Source organism: Oryctolagus cuniculus, chromosome 4 (genome assembly GCF_964237555.1).
Source record: "Oryctolagus cuniculus chromosome 4, mOryCun1.1, whole genome shotgun sequence".
NCBI classification, from domain to species: Eukaryota; Metazoa; Chordata; class Mammalia; order Lagomorpha; family Leporidae; genus Oryctolagus; species Oryctolagus cuniculus.
This window is the reverse complement of record NC_091435.1, coordinates 105,514,864-105,537,515: the sequence shown is the minus strand read 5'-3', so window position 1 is coordinate 105,537,515 and position 22,652 is coordinate 105,514,864. Positions and strand designations below refer to the sequence as shown.

Sequence of the window (22,652 nt, the reverse complement as noted above, 5' to 3'; positions counted from 1 at the left end):
CTCTCTCTCTCTCTCTGTAACTCTGTCTTTCAAATAAATAAAATCTTTAAAAAAAGTATTTGGGGCAAAAAATATGGAAGTACTATGAAAAGCAAAGGAAAGTTGCTAAAGTGAAATAGAAAGAAACCTAAACAAGTGTAGAAATATCTCTATAAAATGGCTGACAGTCTGAAAAATGTACATTTGGATTTAAAATCTACAAGAATTTATTTAGAGGATTTAGTCAGTGTTGGTAGAAAAGTATCATTATATTCATCTTTGAGTTAGGACATAGTAGATCTTGGAACTTTCTTGAAGTGGAAGTAGGAAAAGGTGAAAAGACCATTTAAGGCAAGTTAAGCACATAATGAATTTAGCAAAAATAAGCCAATTCATATAGAGCTAGAGCTGAGAAGGACCTTACAGAATTAAAGTTTTATTTGTTGGGTTTTTAATCAATTCATTGTAAAACAGAAGTGCTAGATTTTAGTTTATAGAAGTGGTAATTCAGTAATCCTATTTGTTTGATTGTCAGTGTTCTGTCACATCATTATAAAACTACTTGTGAACAGCCTATATATATCTTTGGGTTTTAATTAGCCATGGAAACATACAGAGTTTGAAAGTACAAGAAATTGCTCGGCCTCTGATAACCTAAGTGTAGCGAATCACCTTTAGAAGCATACTACATAAAATAAACCATTGTACGGAGGAGACAGATAAGAAAATACAGTTTTGTTGCTGGGTCTGTAGGGAGGGATTTGCAGATTTTGTGAGATCCTGCAGAGAGTCAAGCGAAATCTGCATTACTGCACATTATCTCCTGTGGGGAAAAACCAGCAGGGCTGCTTATGGTTCTCAACTGTTTCTGCTCAGTGTGCTTTTGTCCTACTATGTAGAATGCTTTCTACTTGCTGGAAACAGTTTACAGTGTTAGAACACAGAGGGAAAAGGATAAAAGAATAATGAAAAAAATCTACATGAGAAGGTCCTTTATAGTCAAGCTTGACAACTGGGAGTCAAGTTGAAGGGTGGTTAGATAAACTGAGAGGATTTTGCCTACATTATTTTGAGAAGCTATCCAACTGAAACTAATGGAAAACCATTGGGTTGCATAAAGAATACCTGATTTGAAGGCATATCTCAAGTTACTTTTTAATAGGGATCCTAAATACTAAATAATGCTATATATTCTCTAGCATTATATTCTTATTTTTCTTTTGTTTTTGGATTTTAAAATTTACTATCTCTGTCAAGTACTTGTTTGAAAAGAAATTTTTAAAGAATATGAAGCTGAGTAAGAAATTTTTTTTAAAAAAATTATTAATTTATTTTTGAAAGTGAGAGAGGGAGTAGAGACAGAGAGAGAGAGAATCTTCCATCCTCTGGTTCACCCCCAAATGCCCACAATGGCCAGTGATGGACCAGGCTGAAGCCAGGAGCCAGGAGCCTGGAGCTTCATCCAGGTCTTCCATGTGAGTGCAGAGACCGAAGGACTTGGACCATCTCCTGCTGTATTACCAAGCACATTAGCAGGGAACTGGATCAAAAGTGGAGCAGCCAGGACCTGAACTGGCACCTATACGGGATGCTGGTGTCACAGGTGGTAGTTTAACCCATTATGCCACAATGCCAGCCCCCAAAATAAACTTAATTACTAGAGACAAGAGGTTCAATTTGGAAATTAGGAAACTGATATATGCATTGCTGGAAAATAAGGAATTCTAGAAAACCACTTTATGTTTTTGAGCTATAGTAGTTCTTGGTTGTAATTTTGATATAGGCCTAATATTCTTCATTTTGGAAGCTGATTGAACAAACTGATGTTCAAGTTCTTTAAATATGTGCAGAAAGAATGCATGTGGGACTGCAGTACTCTTATTCTAATCTCTAATTATTTCTAAACTTAAACTTTTTTTTTTTTGACAGGCAGAGTGGACAGTGAGAGAGAGACAGAGAGAAAGGTCTTCCTTTTTCCATTGTTTCACCCTCCAATGGCCGCTGCTGCCAGCGTGCTGTGGCTGGCGCACCACGCTGATCCAAGCCAGGAGCCAGGTGCTTCCCCTGGTCTCCCATGCGGGTGCAGGGCCCAAGGAGTTGGGCCATCCTCCACTGCACTCCTGGACCACAGCAGAGAGCTTGACTGGAAGAGGAGCAACCAGGACAGAATCCGGCGCCCCAACCGGGACTAGAACCCGGAGTGCCGGCGCTGCAGGTGGAGGATTAGCCTATTGAGCTGCGGTGCTGGCCGCGCTTAAACTTTTTTTTATATATAGTTACTGTTTTTAACAGCTAGTATTCTTTATTTTTTAATTTGATTTAATTTAATTTTTAAAGATTTATTTATGGGGTGTAGCAGGTAAAGCCGTCGCCTGCAGTGCTGACATCCCATATGGGCGTCGGTTTGAGTCCCCGCAGCTCTACTTCCAATCCAGCTCTCTGCTATGACCTGGAAAAGCATTAGAAGATGACCAAAGTCCTTGGGCCTCTGCACCCTCATGGGAAGACCAAGAGGAAGCTCCAGGCTTCTGGCTTTGGATCGGCGCAGCTCCAGTCATTGCGGCCATTTGGAGAGTGAACCAGTGGATGGAAGACTTTCTCTTTTTCTCTCTCTCTCTGCCTCTGCCTCTTTGTAACTCTGCCTTTCAAATAAATAAATAAATCTTTTTTTAAAAATTTAGTTATTTTTTATTTGAAAGGCAGAGTTATAGAGAGGCAGAGGCGGAGGCAGAGAGAGAGAGAGGTTTTCCATCTGCTGGTTCACTCTTCAGATGGCCGCAATGACCAGAGCTGTGCTGATCTGAAGCCAGGAGCCTGGAGCTTTTTCTGGGTCTCCCACATCTGGATAGGGGCCCAAGGGCTTGGGCCAACTTCTACTACTTTTCCCAGAGCATAGCAGAGAACTGGATCAGAAGAGTAGCATCTGGACTCGAACCGGCACCCATATGGGATACCGACACTGCAGGCAGCAGCTTTTAACACACTACACCACAGTGCCAGCCCCTATAATACATTTTATCCATGAGTTAAATTCTGAAATGTTCATTTTACTGTTAGTTACTTGGATTCAATTTTTGTGTGATTTTGCTGTTTCTTTTTTTTTTTTTTTTAAGATTTATTTATTTGAAATGCAGAGTTAGAGAGAAGGAGAGACAGACAGACAGGGGAGGGGTGATAGAGACAGAGAGAGAGAGAGAGGCAGTCTTCTATCTGCTTGTTCATTCCCCAAATGACTGCAATGGCCAGAGCCAGGCTGGTATAAATCTAGGAGCCAAGAGCTTCTCCTGTTGTCCAAATTTCTTATAATTTCTGATCGATAGTAATTTTCAAGGCAGGTGGAATCGAGGAAGGATATTTTTTTTAAAGATTTATTTTATTTATTTGAAACACAGAGCTACAGAGAGAGGTCGAGATAGAGAGAGAGGTCCTCCATCCATTTGTTCATTCCCCAGATGGCTGCAATGGCCGGAGCTGCACCGATCTGGAGCCAGGAGCCAGGAGCTTCCTCCAGGTCTCCCACATGGGTGCAGGGGCCCAAGGACTTGGGCCATCTTCTTACTACTTTCCCAGGCCATAGCAGAGAGCTGGATCGGAAGAGGAGCAGCCGGGACTAGAACTGGCGCCCATATGGGATGTTGGCGCTTCAGGGCAGGGCATTAACCCACCATGCCACAGCGCTGACCCTGAGGAAGGATCTTAATCATTTTACTACATTGACTTAAATAAGACAAAGTTATCTCTCTTACATGTAACAGTGGTAAAATAGAACAGTGGTATGTATGTTTGTAAACTTCACAATCAACGTTTTTGATTAATTTGTTTATTTAAAAGAGAAAGAGTTATTATATTTGCTGATTCACTTCCCAGATGGCTGTAACAGCCAGCACAGGGCCAGGCTGAAGCCAGGAGCCAGGATCTTTTCCCAGGTCTCCCACATGGGTACCAGGGCCCAAGCACTTGGACCATATTCTGCTGCTTTCCCAGGCCATTAGTGGGGAGCTGAATTGGAAGTAGAGCAGTCAGGACATGAACCAGCACCCAAATAGTATGCTATAGTCACAGATAGTGGCTTTACCTGCTATTCCACAATGTTGGCCCCCACAGCCAACATTTAAAAAAAATACTTTTAATTGTATTTTATTTGACAGAATTAGTCTGATGTAAAGCTAGTTACTCCAGGATTACAATGCATTAAAGTAATTAAAACTAATACAATGATTGTTTTTGGCAAAATTGAAAAGGACTGTTAGATTAACATACATATTTATAATAGATTATTTTTCATTTGATTAAATATCATTTTCAGGCAGATGATAGTACTTCAAGATAAACTATTATGATTCACTCTTCAGGTGAGCTTAAAATATTAAGTGAAATATAATATCAAAGTATTCCACCTATTTTTTCCCTCTGTAATAATTAGAGTAACCTTATTTAGAATAGAAAGCAAGAAAGTTGTTTGCCAAAATGTTACTCTCTAGCATTTTACCATCTTTATTGAATTGATGGTTTATGTACAAAAGCCTAAGAAACTTTGGTATCTTACTTCATGAACAATATTTTAATAACAAATAAATTGCTAATTTTAAAGTATATATATTATGAATATTAGTTTAGTTTAATTTTAATTTCTTTGGAAACTCATGCACAATAAAAAATTCTTTTTTTAAACTTTTATTTAATGAATATAAATTTCCAAAGTACAGCTTATGGATTACAATGGCTTCCCCCCCATAACGTCCCTCCCACCCGCAACCCTCCCCTTTCCCACTCCCTCTCCCCTTCCATTCACATCAAGATTCATTTTCGATTCTCTTTATATACAGAAGATCAGTTTAGCAAACTTTTTTAAAAAAGATCCTTGTTTTAAGGAGATTGGGTATTCAGAAATTCTCCTTTATCCATGGTTTCATTTTGCCCAAAGTCTACTGAGGTCCAAAAATGTTAAATGGAAACTTCCAGAAGTAGGTAATTCATATTTATTTTATTGAAGATTTATGTTATTTGACAGAGTGACAGAGAAAGAAAGCCATAGAGAGAAAGGTCTTTCACCCCTTTATTCACTTCCCATATACCTGCACCCAGGTCTAGGCCAGGTTAAAATGAGGAGCCAGGAATTTTACCTGCTCTTCCAAGTGAGTGGCAGGAATCCAAGTACTAGGACATCATCTGCTGTCTCCTAGGCACATTAGCAGGAATCTGGATTGGAAATCCAATCTCTGATGTTAGATGCATTGCAACATAATACCTGCCCTGCTCCCAGCAATGTAAAACTTTAAAATCAAATAAATTCTATTACAATATGTTATAATTGTCATATTTTTATTATTTGTAAATAATATCTTTCTTGCTTAATTTACAAATTAAATTTTATCATAGGTATGCATGTCTAGGAGCAAGCATTGTATATATAGGGTTTGATGTATTTCATGGTTTCATGTATCCACAGGGTGTCTTGGAACGTGTACCCTGCAGATAAGGAGGCATCTTCTAAATTTGTGTGATTTCATGTGTTTAAAAAAATAATTGCTCAAATAATTTCTATTAAAAAAGTAATTTTGGCAAAATTGAACTAATACATTATATATATGAGATTAATTAATAAAATTTATCAGTAATCTCAGCAGGGACTTTTAAAATTTACATTTGTATTTTGGAGTCCTTCACAGTGTCTGTCGAGTAGAGAGTATGTGTTTTATAATGTCTACTGAACTAATTTCAATATCTTGTCTCAGAAAATCTTATCTGTCCTCTCATCTGTTTAAATTTTTAATTTAAACTAGGTTATCAAATTTGTTAGGTAAGCCACTGAATGTTTAAATGAATTTAAATGTTGCCGAACACAAAGTTGATTATATTTGAATTGCTGTGCTTTTCTGCTATGAGAAATAACCATTTAAATAAAGAACACGATATCTAAGCTATAATGTATTTCTCTAATGCTTTTGCAATACTGTATCAATTTTATGAGCCTAGAACATATTTCTTGTATCAATTTTCTATGTTCTCTGTTTTTCTGTTACTTGTTTACTTGAGAGATGGAGCTACAGAAATTGACAGAGATGTTGAGTCAGAGAGAGAGAGAGACAGACAGACAGACAGACAGACACAGACTGGCAGAGAACTTCCATCTGACGGCTAACTTCCCAAATGCCTGCTAAATATGGGAGCCAGGAATACAATCCAGGAATTCCCATATGAGTGGCAGTAACCCAATTGAGCCATTGCTGCTCTCTTGTAGTGTCTGGATTGATGGTAAACTGGAGGCACAAGCCACATCTTGGAATTGAATCCAGACACTCTGATGTGGGATTAAGGGTGTCTTAACTACTAGGCTAAGTGCTCATTCTCTTTTTATTTATTTATTTATTTTTGCACTGATGTTTAGACATTTGCATGCCTTTTATTTTTCAGGTTTTTGCCTTTTCTTAATAGCTCTATTGTCTAGTGTTTGGTATATGTATAGGTATGTGTGTTTGTGACTGTTTTTTATTTATGTTTTCAGAAACAAACTTAGAGTAACAAAGATATCCAGCAATTACATGGACTTAAGTAACATAAAAACTTACTTCTCTTACATACCACAGTGGTTGAGTAGTCCAGGCTTTCAAAGTGACTAGCTTCACAAAGTTATCATCTCAAATACTTGTTGTTTTATAGTGCTGAGGACATTGTCATCACCTGCAAGGTTGAGTCATTGCCATACCCACATTCTAATCTGAGACAAAGTGGGATAAGAAGTAAAGGTGAGCAATTTTCTGTTAAGCAAGTGGTAAAAGTATTTCTCATTCCATTGGTTAGAAAGTGGCAATAATTGCCACAAGGGAAGCTGGGGAATGCAATATGTATATGAGTGGACACTTACTTAGCTAAACTCATGTTTCTATGAAGCAATGGAAAATGGATTTTGGATGACCACTAGGAGCTGCCACTATGCGTTTAAATTGTATCATGCTGTGCGGTAGCCCTGTCTCATTTGTACAGTAAGGGAAAGGATGAAAAGAAGAATGGTACTGTTTTTCTGGAATCTGTCTGCCCTGACTTAGTGGCATGGTGTGTCAACCCTAATCCTAGAAGTCCCAATGAGAAATTGAATCTTAGGAAACAGTAGTTATGCTTAAGACCCAGGATCACTTTCTGCATGCGAAGACTTTCCCTTAGTTACCAACCTTAACAGAATTTGGAGTTGCGGTTTTATTGAATATTGTTGTATTCATCTTTAAATATATATACTTCTTTGTTTTAAGGTTACCGCTAAAACATGCTTTATTTTCATTCATAGAACTTTGTTGGAGTCTTAATTCTCAATGATTGTTTTGGAAAATTGTTCACTGCCTTCTCTTAGGTAAATGATGATAGGGTCTGTTAGAACCTTTTTTAAATTTATGATTTGTGTATTTTCTCTTAGATTTTGAGGCTTTTAGGTTAAAACAGTGGGATTCTCTGTTGTTGAATGTGAGGGAATCCATCAACTCTCTTATTGCTACTGCAAATGATAATATTTACAAAAAATAATAATACATGTACTCTTTCACATGGTATTTATATTTCTTCAGATATTCAGAAATATGAAACAGGTGGATGTAAGATTATTTTTACAACATTGTAATAGGATTATAAACAATCTGAATGACTACTGGTTAGGGACTGGTTGAGCAAACAGTGGCACCTTTAAAAAATATAATAGTGTGTAGCTATATGAGAGTACTTTGAAAGATACAAGATGCCTGAATAGGGAAAAGGCATGTGATTCTGACCAAAGGAAAACACCCAAAGAAAAGGGGAGGAACTGCATTCCCAGATGACAGTTGGGTAGAAGTTTGCAGTGGGAATTCTACCAAAATAAGAGAGATGCCATGAAACAGCAGGGATATTACACTCATGCAGCAGTGAGCAGTAAACTGCTGGCGCAGCCTGCAGATGGTGGCTGGAAGGAATGCTGTCTTCTAGGAGCAAAGCACCCTGTAACCAGCAGAGAGGTAACACTTATCTTAATAAGGTGTGAAGAGGATACTGAGGCCAACATGCAATGGGGGGATTTTATCAGAGGGATAAATCCACAGTCTCCTATGACTTTGGGTTAGTCAACTGTGGAGGGTTGGTGGGTGTTGGGATGTCAACTTAGGCCAATAAAGAACTCCCCTCCCCTCACTATGTCATGGTGCCTGGACTCAACTGGCTAAGGTGGAGCATTGACCATACACACACACACATAGACACACACACACACACACATGTATATGTATGTTATTGAGCATGCAGATCTTTTGGGTGGTTCAGGTGCCTGCATGGCTAAGGTTTCTGGGCACTGTATGCTCACCCTAGGTGGTTGGTTCATGTCAGCAGAGAGGGCCTGATGCTGTTGGAATGCCAGTAATCATACGCACCCCATCCTCTATGCTGATGATAGAGATCTACCATGCACAACTTGAGTGTTATCCTGGACTGTTGCTGCATCCTTGAGCACTGGCCTGAGCTCCCTGGCCCCACCCAGCATATGCTTCTGGATTTCCACTGAAGGAACAGATATTCCACGAAGCCACAGAGGCATATTTCAAAGATAAAGGCTGACAGAGGGCCAGTGCCGCGGCTCACCAGGCTAATCCTCCGCCTTGCGGCGCCGACACACCAGGTTCTAGTCCCGGTTGGGGTGCTGGATTCTGTCCCGGTTGCCCCTCATCCAGGCCAGCTCTCTGCTGTGGCCAGGAGTGCAGTGGAGGATGGCCCAAGTGCTTGGGCCCTGCACCCGCATGGGAGACCAGGATAAGTACCTGGCTCCTGCCATCGGATCAGCGCAGTGCGCCGGCCACAGCGCACTGGTCGCGGCGGCCATTGGAGGGTGAACCAACGGCAAAGGAAGACCTTTCTCTCTGTCTCTCTCTCACTGTCCACTCTGCCTGTCAAAAAAAAAAAAAAAAAAAAAGGCTGACAGAGGAGAAAAACAAAACATGTTTCCGCCAATGCCTAAAAGTAAATGTAGAAATATAAGAAATATTAACAAGAAAGACAATATGACTCCCCAAAAGGAACACAGCAAAACTTCAATATTAGAATGTGAGAACAAGAAGATTGATAAAGTGCCTGAAAAGAATTTTGAGCTAGATGTTGATCTTTATTATGATATTTATACAGTTATTCCTTTTCCATATTTGTATTTATTTTCCAGTATCACTACCTTCAGTGAATATGAATGATGAAGATGTCACTGAAATGTCAATGTCCTTTAATTTTTATCTAGGATTTTATAGATTTCTTATGACAGAATCATGTGGGTGTCGTACAGTGGAAATTGCCTAGTGTTTAGAATGAGAAAGTTGTGTTTAAATACTGATACCTCTTCAAGCTATAAGTGTGATTTTCTCTGTGTTTGGTGATTGAGAATTAAGTTTTGAAAGTCTCTCTGACAGTTAGATGATCTCTTCCAAACAAATACCACTTATGCTTTACTAAGTCAACTCTACAGAGGATCATTCATCTTCTTACTCAAATTTCAGATTGTCAAGTGTCACAATAACAAATTTCTTCCTTTTCTGGAAAATAATAGTCCACACAACCTTCTTAGTGAAAACTCTATTTTTCTTCATAAGTGGGATTTGGTTTCAAAGTTGTAATATTTGAATTATCTCATGTTCATGGTTATTTTGTTTACTTGCCAATCAGTTGTTCTTACTGAAAAGATATATATATGAGCTTAGACATAATTAAGGGTATTAAAATTAAATTTGTAACTAAGAGATTGACTTACCTAATGAGAATGATATGAGAATGATATAAAAGTTGGCAGGTTTTTTTTTTTTTTTTAAGAGTAGTATGAATGGGAGTGATGTGGTAATAATATTTATCTTGGTCAAAGAAAGATGATCTACGTCCATTTGTTCTGTAATTCTGTGTTTAATTAAATGTTATTTGAAATGAAGAATGTTGTCTTGATAAATTCAGATTTTGAGGCCAATATAAAATAGTATCTCATCCTTTCACAGCTCAGCTTAATGGTAATTACATATGTAGTCCAAAGAATGTCTTAGTGAATTTAAAAAATTTCTGCTGAAAATTCCCTTAGGGCATCAACTCAAATATTTAATTAGCAAAGTTGAAATTAAGATTCCTTTAAAAAACACTGAATGTAATCATGAGATTTCAGAGTTTGAGATTTAGGGTCAGAAGTTTCCATTTAAAATTGAAATGTTCCCAAGTTATATTAGAGATGAGAATTTTGACTAAAAATTTAGTGTTAGTCATTAATGTGGAATGAGAATTAAAGTGTATTTTGTGACAGTGATTTTGGTTTTTGATAAAAGTGTGAAACAACCTAACCTATAAGGATGGTAACTTGTAAATCAGTGACACTGAGTAATTGGTGTGAATAGAGAGTAGATGGACTCTATACTTCTGTAATTTTTGTTTCCTATAAAAATTCTCCTGCTCCCACTTTACCTCTTTCATTAATTGGAAGAGTGTTCCACCTTCCTGAATTTGAACTGTGTTTCTGTTCATGGTTTTTTTTTTGTCAGTTTTATTGCAATTTTTTTTGATTTCTGCAATGATTGTTAAGTCTTTATGTTAAGTACTATGCTGAGCATATAGGATATGAAAATAAGTGTGACAGACTACTTTCAAGATGTACTTCTAGTATACCATGGGAGAACTACATACGCATTTCCAATATTCCTGTGTAAATATTAGAGCAAGTGAAGCAATTCAGAATTTTGTTATTTAGAAAGCATTTATTAAGAGCTTAACAATTTATTTCAATTTATTGCCATAGCACTGTATTAACATGACAACGTCCTTGTCCATTAGTCATTCTATAGCTGATATAGATAATGTTCTTAGAGTCTAAGACTTGATTATGTGTAAAAATATAGACTTATACCAGGTAGATAACTCAAATTTTTGAAAATAATGTTTAGTGGATAATACGTGGAATTTTTCTTAGGGAGTAGGGAAACATTTAGATTCTCTAGTAACAGCTTCTAGCAAAGTAAATTCCAACTAGATGATTCAGTAAAATTGAAAAAAATCAAGGGGAGATCCAAGATGGAAGAATACCTACCAAACTGGACAAGAGAAAAAGGGGACACATTTCTCTCTCCCAGCCACCCTGCACCAGTGTCTTGTAACAAGCCAAGAGAGGGCAGGCACCATTTTGGACATATATAATAGCTGTGCCAGCTAGTGTCCGCATGCCCAGCAACCAGCCGAGTGGTGATGCCTGAGATTGGTTGGGAGAACTGAAAGGGGGAATGAGTGCTCATGACTGTGGGAGGCTTGTTTACCAGGACTGTGAAAACACTGTGGCTGCGTGGGAAGATATACGGTGTGGCTGGAACTTTGGGCAGTCACTGTAGGCAGTTATACATGCTTGGGACTCCCTGATTCCGTGTAGAGGGTCATTGTTGTGGGATCCATGCTCACCCCAAGGTCTGCACAGATCATTTATGGGACTCTTGGGGCAACAGGGATGAATATTATACTCACTGGGGTTAGTACCCAGGCACTGGTCTTCTTTGAGGAGAGGAGGTAAGCATGAGACAATGCCAACAGAGCAGAAAAAACCTCCCCTCTAATTAAAAAAAAAAAGAAAGAGATATACCATACCCAACCTGGCTGTCACCTTGGGCACTCCCTTCACCCTGGAGCACTGAACAGAGTTCACTGACCACACCCACCAACAAAATTGGAACCAAAAATACTGTACAGAAGATCAGCAAAATGAGCTGTTTTTTTTTTTTTGAAAAAATGAACAAAATTAACACACCATTGGCTCAACTAACCAAAGAAGAGAGAAGACCCAAATCAGAACAATTAGAGATGAAAAGGAAATGTAACAACAGACACCCCAGAAATAAAAAGAATCATCAGAAATTAATAGAAAGAACTGTATGAAACAAACTAGGAAACCTAGAAGAAATGGACAGATTCCTGGTCACTTACTACATAACTAAATTGAGCCATGAAGACATAGAAAACCTAAACAGACAATAACCAACACAGGAATGGAATCAATAATAAAGACCCTTCCAACCAAGAAAAGCCCAGGACAGGATGCTTTACTGCTGAATTCTACCAGACATTTAAAGAAGAACTAACTCCAGTTCTTCTCAAGTTGTTCAAAACAATTGAAAGGGAGGGAATACTCTCAAATTCATTCTATGAAGTCAACATCACCATAATTCCTAAACCTGCAAAAGATGTAACAGAGACAGAGAACCACAGACCAATTTCCCTGAGGAACATAGATGTAAAAATCCTCAAGAATATACTAGCCAATCGAATCCAACAATACAACAGAAAGATCATTTACCTGGACCAAGTGGGATTTATCCTTGGTCTCCAGGGATGTTCCAACATTTGCAAATCAATCATTGTGATACATCACATTAAGAAATTGAAGAACAAAAACCATATGATTACCTCAATAGATGTAGAGAAAACATTTGATAAGATACAAAATCATTTCATGATGAAAGCTCTAAGCAGATTGGTTATAAGAAGAACATTCCTTAAAACAATCAAGGCAATTTATGACAAACCTTCAACCAGTGTCTTATTGAATAGGGAAGATTGGAAGCATTCCTACTGAGATATGGAGCCAGACAAGGATGCCCACTCTTCATCATTACTATTCAATATTGTCCTGGAGGTTTTAGCCAGAGCCATTAGGGAAGAAAAAGAACTCAAAGGGGTACGAATCGGGAAGGGGGAAATCAAACTATCCCTATTTGCAATGAGATGATTCTATATACAGGGGGTCCAAAAGACTCCACCAAGAGACTCTTGGAATACATAGAAGAGTTTGGTAAAGTGGCAGGATATAAAATCAACAGACTTTGTATACACAGACAATGCCATAGCTGAGAAAGAACTAAGATGAATTTCATTCATAAGAGCTAACAAAAAATCAAATATCTTGGAATAAATTTAACGAAGTTTGTTAAAGATATCTATGATGAGAATTATAAAACATTAAAAAAAGAAATAGGAGATTAAAAAATGGAAAAAATCTTCCATGTTCATGGATTGGAAGAATCATATCAAAATGTCCATTATTCTGAAAGCAATTTACAAATTCAGTGCAATCCCAATCAAAATACCATGGACATTCTTCTCAGATATGGAAAAAAATGATACTGAAATTCATATGGAAACACAGGAGATCCCAGATGGCTAAAGTTATCTTATACAACAAAAACAATGCTGGAGGCATCACAATACCACATTTGAAGACATACTACAGGGCAGTTATAATCAAAACAGAATAGCCAGGTACTGGTACAAAAACAGAATGACAGATCAGTGGAACAGAACAGAAATGCTGGAAATCAATCCATGCATCTACAACCAACTTATTTTGACAAAGGAGCTAAAATCAATCCCTGGACCAAGGACAGTCTCTACAACAAATTGTGCTGGGAAAACTGGATCTCCTTATGAAGTAGTATGAAACAAGAACACTACCTTCAACCTTACACAAAAATCCACTTAAAATGGTTTAAAGACCTAAATCTATGACCTGTTATCATCAAATTATTAGGGAACATTGGGGAAACTCTGCAAGACATTGGCGTAAGCAAAGCGTTCTTAGAAAAGATTTAGAGTCATGGGCAATCAAAGCCAGGTTGACAAGTAGGATTATATGAAATTGAGAACCTTCTGTACTGCAAACAAAACAAAATAAAACAAAACAAAACAGGAAGGTGAACAGGCAACTGACAGAATGGGAGAGGCTATTTGCAAGCTATGCAACTGATAAGGAATTAATAACCAGAATATATAAAGAGATCAAGAAATTCAACAATAACGAAACAAATAACCCAATTAAGAAATGGACCAAGAACTTAAACAGGTATTTTTTCAAAAGAAGAAATCCAAATGGCCAACAGACACATGAAAAAATGTTCAGAATCACAAGCCATCAGGGAAATGCAAATCAAAACCATAGTGAGGTTTCCCCTCACCCCTGTTAGAATGGCTTTCATACAGAAATCAACAAACAACAAATGCTGGCGAGGTTGTGGGGATAATGGTACCCTAATACACTCTTTGTAGGAATGTAAACTGGTAAAGCCACTATGGAAGACAGTATGGAGATACCTCAGAAATCTGAATATAAAACTGCCGTATGACCCAGCCATTCCACTCCTGGGAATTTACCCAAGGGAAATGAAATCAGCCTATGGAGAGTTATCTATACCCGTATGTTTATTGAAGCTCAATTCACAATAGCTAAGATATGGAATCAACGCAGATGTTCATCAACTGAAGACCGGACAAAGACAGTATGGGATTTACACCATGGAATACTACATAGTGATAAATAAATCTGGTTGTTTGTAACAAAATAGATGAAACTGGAAAACATCATATTTAGTGAAATAAGACAGTCCCCAAAGGACAAATGTTATTTGTTCTCCCTGACCTATGATAACTAATAGAGCACCTAAAAGTTAATATAGTAGTGAAATTGGCACTTGAGAAGCAATGGCTATGAGCAACTTCTGTCTTGACTGTTGAGCAGTTTTTTTCCATAGTATTTGTTGAATTCTTTACTTAACATAGAATTAATCATATGTGTATAAAGTTAATTGAAAATAATCTTAGTAAAAAATAAGAATGAGAATAGGAAAGGGAGAAAGAAGAGGGGTGGCAGAGTGAGTGGGAGGGCGGGTATGGTGGGAAGAATCACTGTGTTCCTAACGTTGTAATTTTGAAATGTATAAAGTTTGTATTCCTTGAATAAAGGGTGTCTTGGGGATAAAAAAATAAAGTCCTCTGTGACATAAAAAAAGAAAAAAACAAGAAAACAAAAAAATTAGTATTAACTATCTGGAAAAGAGAAGAATTTCAAAATCTAAAAACAAAGGAACAAATCATTAATGAAAAGACTTGATTAAATAAAATTTTTCTTTACATAAAATAATTTGTGATAGAAAATGACCTATTTGTGGAAAGTATGTTATAGCATACAGAAAGTGCATGTTAGAGAAAATATTAGATTACTAAATGAAAAATATACAAGAGATGCCCTTAAAATTATTCTACATTATTTTATGGAATTGTGAAATTAGATTTTTTTAGAGAAATTTATATAGAGAGATTAAAGTTTGAACAGAAAAGAGTAATTTGTTTCTGGAAAGAATGAGTAAATTTTTTTTAAAATTTATTTGTTTATTTGAAAGAGGGAGAGTTACGGAGAGGCAGAGGCGGGGTGGGGGTGGGGAAAGAGAGAGAGAGAGAGAGAAAGAGAGAATGAATGAGAATAAGTCTTGCACGCACTGGTTCACTCTCCAAATGGCTGCTACAGCCAGAACAGGGCTGATCTGAAGCCAGGAGCCAGGAGCTTCCTCCAGGTCTCCCATAGGAATTCAGGGGTCCAAGGACTTGGGCCATATTTTACTGCTTTCCCAGGACATAGCAGAGAGCTGGATTGGAAGAGGAGCATCTGGGACTGAACTGACACCCATACAGAATGCCAGCCTTGCAGGATGTGAGTTTACCTGCTATGCTATAGCACCAGCCCCATAAATTTATAATTAATGATACAGTTGGTTAGCATTTGCAAGATCACAAGTTTTGTAAAATTCCAACAGAAATAGAGCACTCATTCATCTGAAAACATCACTTAAAGATTTAATATGTAGCAAACAGCATAGAAATTGCTAGAACGATTGAATAAGAGCTCTTCCACAAGGGAATCATGCCTAGAAGTAGTACACTTATTTCTCTTCTTTCCTCTCCTTTTCATATCTAGTCCAGCAATCCATCCATTTTTCCATTGAAACAACATTTTAGCCAGAATGTACTGGAACTTAGAGTTGCAGGGATATTAGGATTAAAAGGCGAGACTCTGGAATGGGCATTTGGCCTACTGATTAAGATAGCTAGTTGGGATATTCATGTCCCATACTGGAGAACCTGGCTTCCATCTCTGGCTCTTGAGTCTAGCTTTCCTGCTAATGCAGATCTTGGGCAGCAGGGGCAATGGTTCAAGTAACTGGGTTCCTGCTGCTCATCTGGGATACCTGAGTTGAGTTCCTGCATTGGGTTCCCTGATTATTGTGAGCATTTGGGGAGTGAATTAAGGGTTGCACCTCTTGTCTGCTTTTCTCTCCCTGCATCTCAAATAAATCAAAAAAAATTTTAAACAAGACTGTTTCATTAAATAGTTTAGTTAAAGAGATGGGCAGAGATAACTAGTTAAGAGGTGAAAGGGATAAGTGTCATTCCAGAGAGTAATTTCTAAATCTATGAGGGGGAAATATACGTTGTATTGGAAGATCTTAAATATTAATGCTAAAATATTAATGCAATTTATGTTATTTTTTTAATGCAAATAATATACTATTTCCAAATATATTTAATGAGTGAAATAATCAAATTCTATGCGAACAGTACCATTACTTGTCAAAGATCTCATGCAAGTTTATTAAGGTAAAATCAGATTTTGCTAAATTCTACCCTTGTGATGTGTTTACTCACAGGCTAAAACTAAAGAAAGAATCTTCTTTTTGACATAAAAGACAGAATTGTTTGTGATAGAATAAAGTTTGTGCAAGCGAGGAGCATACTGCCCAAGAACATGATCATTTACAATGTGTTTTACCTGTTTTGGGACATTATTTTTGTGTGATGCTTTTTATTTGGCCTGTATATTTTCCTCTTCTCATTTTCAACCGCATTTGTTATTTTTTCTATCTTGTAGCTAATTTTATTTCTACTCTAATGCTTTATTAAATTGTCCTAAATTTCTCAATATTATTCAAGTAGTTCATTTTTTATACTTTAATTTTTTTCTTTTTTTAACTTTTATTTAATGAATATAAATTTCCAAAGTACAGCTTATGGATTACAATGGCTTCCCCCCCCCATAACTTCCCTCTCACCCTCAACCCTCCCCTTTCCTGCTCCCTCTCCCCTTCCATTCACATCAAGATTCATTTTTAATTCTCTTAATATATACTAAACTGATATTCTGTATATAAAGTAAAGACTTCAACACTTTGCACCCACATGGAAACACAAAGTGAAAATACTGTTTGAGTACTAGTTATAGCATTAAATCACAATGTACAGCACACTAAGGACAGAGATCCTACATGAGGAGTAAGTGCACAGTGACTCCTGTTGTTGACTTCACAAACTGACACTCTTGTTTATGGCATCAGTAATCACCCTAGTCTCCAGTCATGAGCTGCCAAGGCTATGGAAGCCTTTTGAGTTCACCGACTCTGATCATATTTAGACAAGGTCATAGTCAAAGTGGAGGTTCTCTCCTCCCTTCAGAGAAAGCTACCTCCTTCTTTGATGACCTGTTCCTGTTCTTTTCACTGGGATCTCACTCGTGGAGATTTTCATTTAGGTCATTTTTTTTTTTTTTTTTTTGGCCAGAGTGTCTTGGCTTTCCATGCCTGAAATCCTCTCCTGGGCTCTACAGCCAGATCCGCGTGCCTTAAGGGCTGATTCTGAGGCCAGAGTGCTGTTTAGGACATCTGCCATTCTATGAGTCGGCTGTGTATCTCGCTTCCCATGTTGGATGGTTCTCTCCCTTTTTTATTTTATAGGTTAGTATTTTCAGACACCAGTCTTGTTTATGTGATCCCTTTGACTCTTAGTCCTGTCATTATGATCAATTGTGAACAGAATTGATCACTTGGACTAGTGAGATGGCCTTGTTACATGCAACCTTGATGGGATTGAATTGGAATCCCCTGGTGTGTTTCTTTTTTTTATTTTTTATTTTTTTATTTTTTTGACAGGCAGAGTGGACAGTGAGAGAGAGAGACAGAGAGAAAGGTCTTTCTTTGCCGTTGGTTCACCCTCCAATGGCCGCCGCGGCCGGTGTGCTATGGCCGGCGCACCGCGCTGATCCGAAGCCTGGAACCAGGTGCTTCTCCTGGTCTCCCATGGGGTGCAGGGCCCAAGTACTTGGGCCATCCTCCACTGCACTCCCTGGCCACAGCAGAGAGCTGGCCTGGAAGAGGGGCAACCGAGACAGAATCTGGCACCCCAACCGGGACTAGAACCCGGTGTGCCGGCACCACAAGGCGGAGGATTAGCCTAGTGAGCCGCGGTGCTGGCCTGTTTCTAACTACCGTTTGGGGCAATTCAGCTTGAGCATGTCCCAAATTGTACATCTCTTCCCTCTATTATTCCCAATCTTATATTTAACAGGGATCATTTTTTCAGTTAAATTTCTACACTTAAGAATAACTGTGTATTAATTACAGAATTCAACCAATAGTGTTAAGTAGAACAACCAAAAAAAAAAAATACTAAAAGGGATAAAGTATTAAGTTGTTCACCAGCATTCAGGGCAATGGCTGATCAAGTCACCATTTCTCATAGTGTCCATTTCACTTCAACAGGTTTCCTTTTTGGTGCACAGTTAGTTGTCACCAATCAGGGAGAACATATGATATTTGTCCCTTTGGGACTGGCTTATTTCACTCAGCATGATGTGTTGCAGATTCCTCCATTTTGTTGCAAATGACCAGATTTTATTTTATTTTATTTTTTTTCCATTGTATAGTACTCTGTAGAGTACATATCCCATAGTTTCTTTACCTACTGTTGATGGGCATTTAGGTTGATTCCAGGTCTTAGCTATTGTGAATTGAGCTGCAATAACCATTAAGGTGCAGACCACTTTTTTTTTGTGCTGAAACATGTTTTGTGCTGTATACGCTTTTAAATAACTACCTCTTTCATGCTGAAGTTAATGTTTTAATAGTAATAAATAGGTACTCAGAAATGAATAAATTTTTATAAATAATCTAGTTGTCAATGTCAATATTCTTTACACTTTATTTATTTTTTTTTTTTGCCTGGTCACTGGATATTTGCTTATAATGAAAATAAATACAAAGGTCAACCACACACATTATTGTTGTTTTAATATATGCATAAATAGTCCTGAATCTATGAGATAGTTTTCCTTTAGCCACTTTGTCATGTAATTCAAGTTTTTGCTAAAGAGCTGGAATTAGACTTTATTCATATGATTCCTCACTTTTTGCTCTTTCTTCACATTTTATTTTTAATACTATTGAAACAATAATAATACCTGAGAGAGGTAGGTATTGAAAATAAAACTCATCCTTAATATATGTGCCCCAGCAGAATGCTTGCATAGGAACGTTGAGTTACTTTCATATGTGATAGATATACACTTAGAGACTAACATCTCAGAATCACAAAACCTGGTGTGTGAAAGTAAGGGGCAGTGATTTGCATTAAGTTCCTGCCTAAATTGGTTAATTGGCTTTCTACAGAACTCCCTTGTTTAATATAGTTTTGAAATAATAACAGTTACAGCATTGAAAAACATCTTCCAGAGCAGGCATTTGCATTTTGTAGCTTTACTCTTCAGTTCTTGTTATCAGGAACAAATCTAGGCAAGCGCCCTAGAGCAAAAATTACCCACACACAGATTTCCTCTGGGGATCGATTAAAACTGGAAAGTCACTGAGCTTAACAGACTTAGCTTCTTGGTTTATAAACGTGTTAGACTAGGTTAACAATAGTCCCAACAAACTACATAAGTGTTATTATTTTACTATTATCAATGAATATTTCTATGTGGACTGTTAGAGAACAACGGAATATGAAGGTGGTAAAACCACAAAGAGATTTTGTAGATTAATAGAGAAAGGTAACTGGCTATATCTCTATAGGAAGAGAATAATTGGGGATTGAGTTTTTACTACATTTAGTTGAAAAATAAATATACTCATTTGCCTGAATTATTAATTATTTATTTTCTATTTTACACATGACCTATGTTGTAAAATTTAAATTTACTTTAAATATGTTTTACAAATATTGATTATTTTTGTTTTCAGAAACTTAGAGCTAATTTTGAAGAGGAAACACTGTGTTTTCAGTTGTATCTGCAGATATATGTTTATTTAGTGTGCTAATATGATTTATCATAATTTATATTGACTCTAGGTAACAAAGTTTCCTCCTACCGGCAGCCTTAAAAGTATTTTAGAAATCTAATCATTGGAAAAATGATGTCATCTTAAATATTTGTATCTACAAATAGATATTAATCAGTTTACCATTTAAATGCTCCAGGGAGTGTTTGTGTGCTTGTGTATGTGTGATGTTTTATCATTTTGGAAAACTGTGGTAAATTAGTCAGTATTGGAGATCAGATGTAATTTGAGCATCTTTTTTCTCCCTAATTATATAAAATTATTTTGTTTTGCTCATTAAATTATATTAATAGATATGTATTAGACATCATTTTAAAATATTCAGTAATATTATTCATGAATATATTTGTTTTATATACTTTTTATAACATCTTTTTATTGTTAATATCATCCTTTTTGTGTTTTTCTAATGTATATCCAGTAATACCTAAAGTGCTTGTTGAAAAGCCTTGACATCTTTTGTATTGTAGTGATTTTCTTTTCTGTGAAGTTATTTTCACTTTTTAGAGAATTATTTTACATATATAAGTGGATTCTAGCTTTAGTTTAATATTTTATCTCATCTTGTCCCATTTTTCTGTAGATATTTATTAAAGCGTTATGTAATTGGACCTTCATCTTCACACCTGTGTTTATTAAAAGAAGATTTCATTTTTTTCATTGTTAGTTTATTTATATGAAAGAGCTGATTTTACCCAAAGACTTAACTTTGAATAACATCAAATTTATGTTGAATTCTTCCATCCTTTATTTACCTCTTTTCTCAGCTTACAAAGCATTTCTGCCTACATGCTTTCTCCATTTTTTGAGAAAATATTTGATAATGATATTTATACCAAAATAAAATGAATTTATTAATATACTTTGCTATTCATTTATAGTTATATTTGAATGTTTATACATGTGGGGTGATGGTAGAGTATTGAGGTGGTAAAAACCTGACTAAAAATTAATTGAAATTTAATGAGTTATTCCTAACTCCAACCCTGAGTGAATGACTAATTTTCAAGCATTTTGACAATATCATTTACTGAAGACTTAATTTGGTCAAGTCATATTGCTAATTATGATTGAATTTATTCATTAAATCAGATATATAATTATTACTCCTGTATTTCATAAAAGAAAACAGAGACTTGGAGGACTTGAGTAAATTTACTGAATATCTCTTAACAACTGATCTTTTTTTTTTTTTTTAATTTATTTGACAGGTAGAGTTATAGACAGTGAGAGAGACAGAGAGAAAGTTCTTCCTTCTGTTGGTTCACTCCCCAAATGGCCGCTACGGCCAGTGCTGTGCAGATCCGAAGCCAGGAGCCAGGTGCTTCTTCCTGGTCTCCCATGCAGGTGCAGGGGCCCAAGCACTTGGGCCACCCTCCACTGCCCTCCTGGGCCACAGCAGAGAGCTTGACTGGAAGAAGAGCAACTGGGACTAGAACCCGGCAGCCATATGGAATGCCAGTGCTGCAGGTGGAGGATTAACCAAGTGAGCCACGGCGCCGGCCCCTAAACAACTGATCTTAAGAGCCAAGATTTTTTCAGGCAATTTGATGCTGTAATCCATATTTCTTATCCATTATGCAAAAATTGCTTTAAAAATCTTTTGAGAGATAAGAGAATATGGGTTAAATGTGAGAATGGTGTATCAGTACTTCTCAAAACATAGCAATGTCTACTGATTATTTTATTATATGTGATTCTGTTTTCTCTGTGCTTGGCAAAAGTTTACTAATTTCTGTAGCCAGTGTAAGTAAACTTCATTTTTTTAGTATTGCAGATCATAATCATCAGTGTTTTATTACTTGTCTTCTTTGTGTATTATTTATTGTGGACAATATAGGTAAGTAGAAGAATCAATTTCTTTTATCAAATAGTTTATACAGTTAAAAACTTTATGTAACTTGACTGTATATTTGTTTTTTTTAAGATTTACTGTATTTATTTGAAAGACAGATATATATAGAGAAAGGGAGACACAGTGAGAGAGGGGTCTTCTGTTTTCTGCTTCATTCCCCAAATGGCTAGGCTGAAGCCAGAAGCCAGGAGCTTCTTTTGGGTCTTCCAAGTGGGCACAGAAGCCCAAGCATTTGGGTCATCTTCTGCTGCTTCCCTGAGTGCATTAGCAGGGAGTTGGATTGGAAGTGGAACAACTGCCACTCGAACTGGTGCCCACATAGGACTTTGGCATTGCAGGTGGAAACATAACCCACTATGCCACAATACTGGCCTTATTCCAGCTGTATTTGTGAGTCAGCTCAGGGAAAGCATAAAAAATTCAAAGAAATTTATGTTGATAGACTCTTATAAATTTAATATTTTAATGGAGTGAGTTAGACATTATACTTCAGGGGTTTCAAAAAGAAATCCAGTGACCCATTAAGTTTAACAGTAATTTCCATAAAACCAGTTAGCAGTGAACTGAGTCTAAACAGAAATATGAAAGGCTTGTGGTCTATCTTTGTAATTTGGAGTTTATGGTTTCTTCCTCTAACATTTACTACGTATAACAATGAAGGTATATGAAAAAGGATGTAGCCTAAGGTGAGGGAGAAACAAGCAAACATTAAATGGTCTTGTGCCCTTGAAATACTAATTTTATGTCTAAGCATATAAAGTGGTATATGTGACGGCTCCTCGTGAGACTTTGCGGTAGAATTCTACTATGAACTGCTTTGGTGTACATTTCTTTAAGCCAGTCTTTTGGCTATAGCCATTAGGTGGGGAAGTGATAAG

General features: G+C 36.9%; 1 protein-coding gene across 10 annotated transcripts in view; it reads left to right on the top strand.

Annotated features, from left to right (window-relative positions):
- The window catches only part of NAALADL2 (N-acetylated alpha-linked acidic dipeptidase like 2), a 1,435,315-nt gene that overhangs the window by 22,414 nt on the left and 1,390,249 nt on the right, over positions 1-22,652 (top strand). The gene's annotated exons all lie outside the window — the stretch shown is intronic.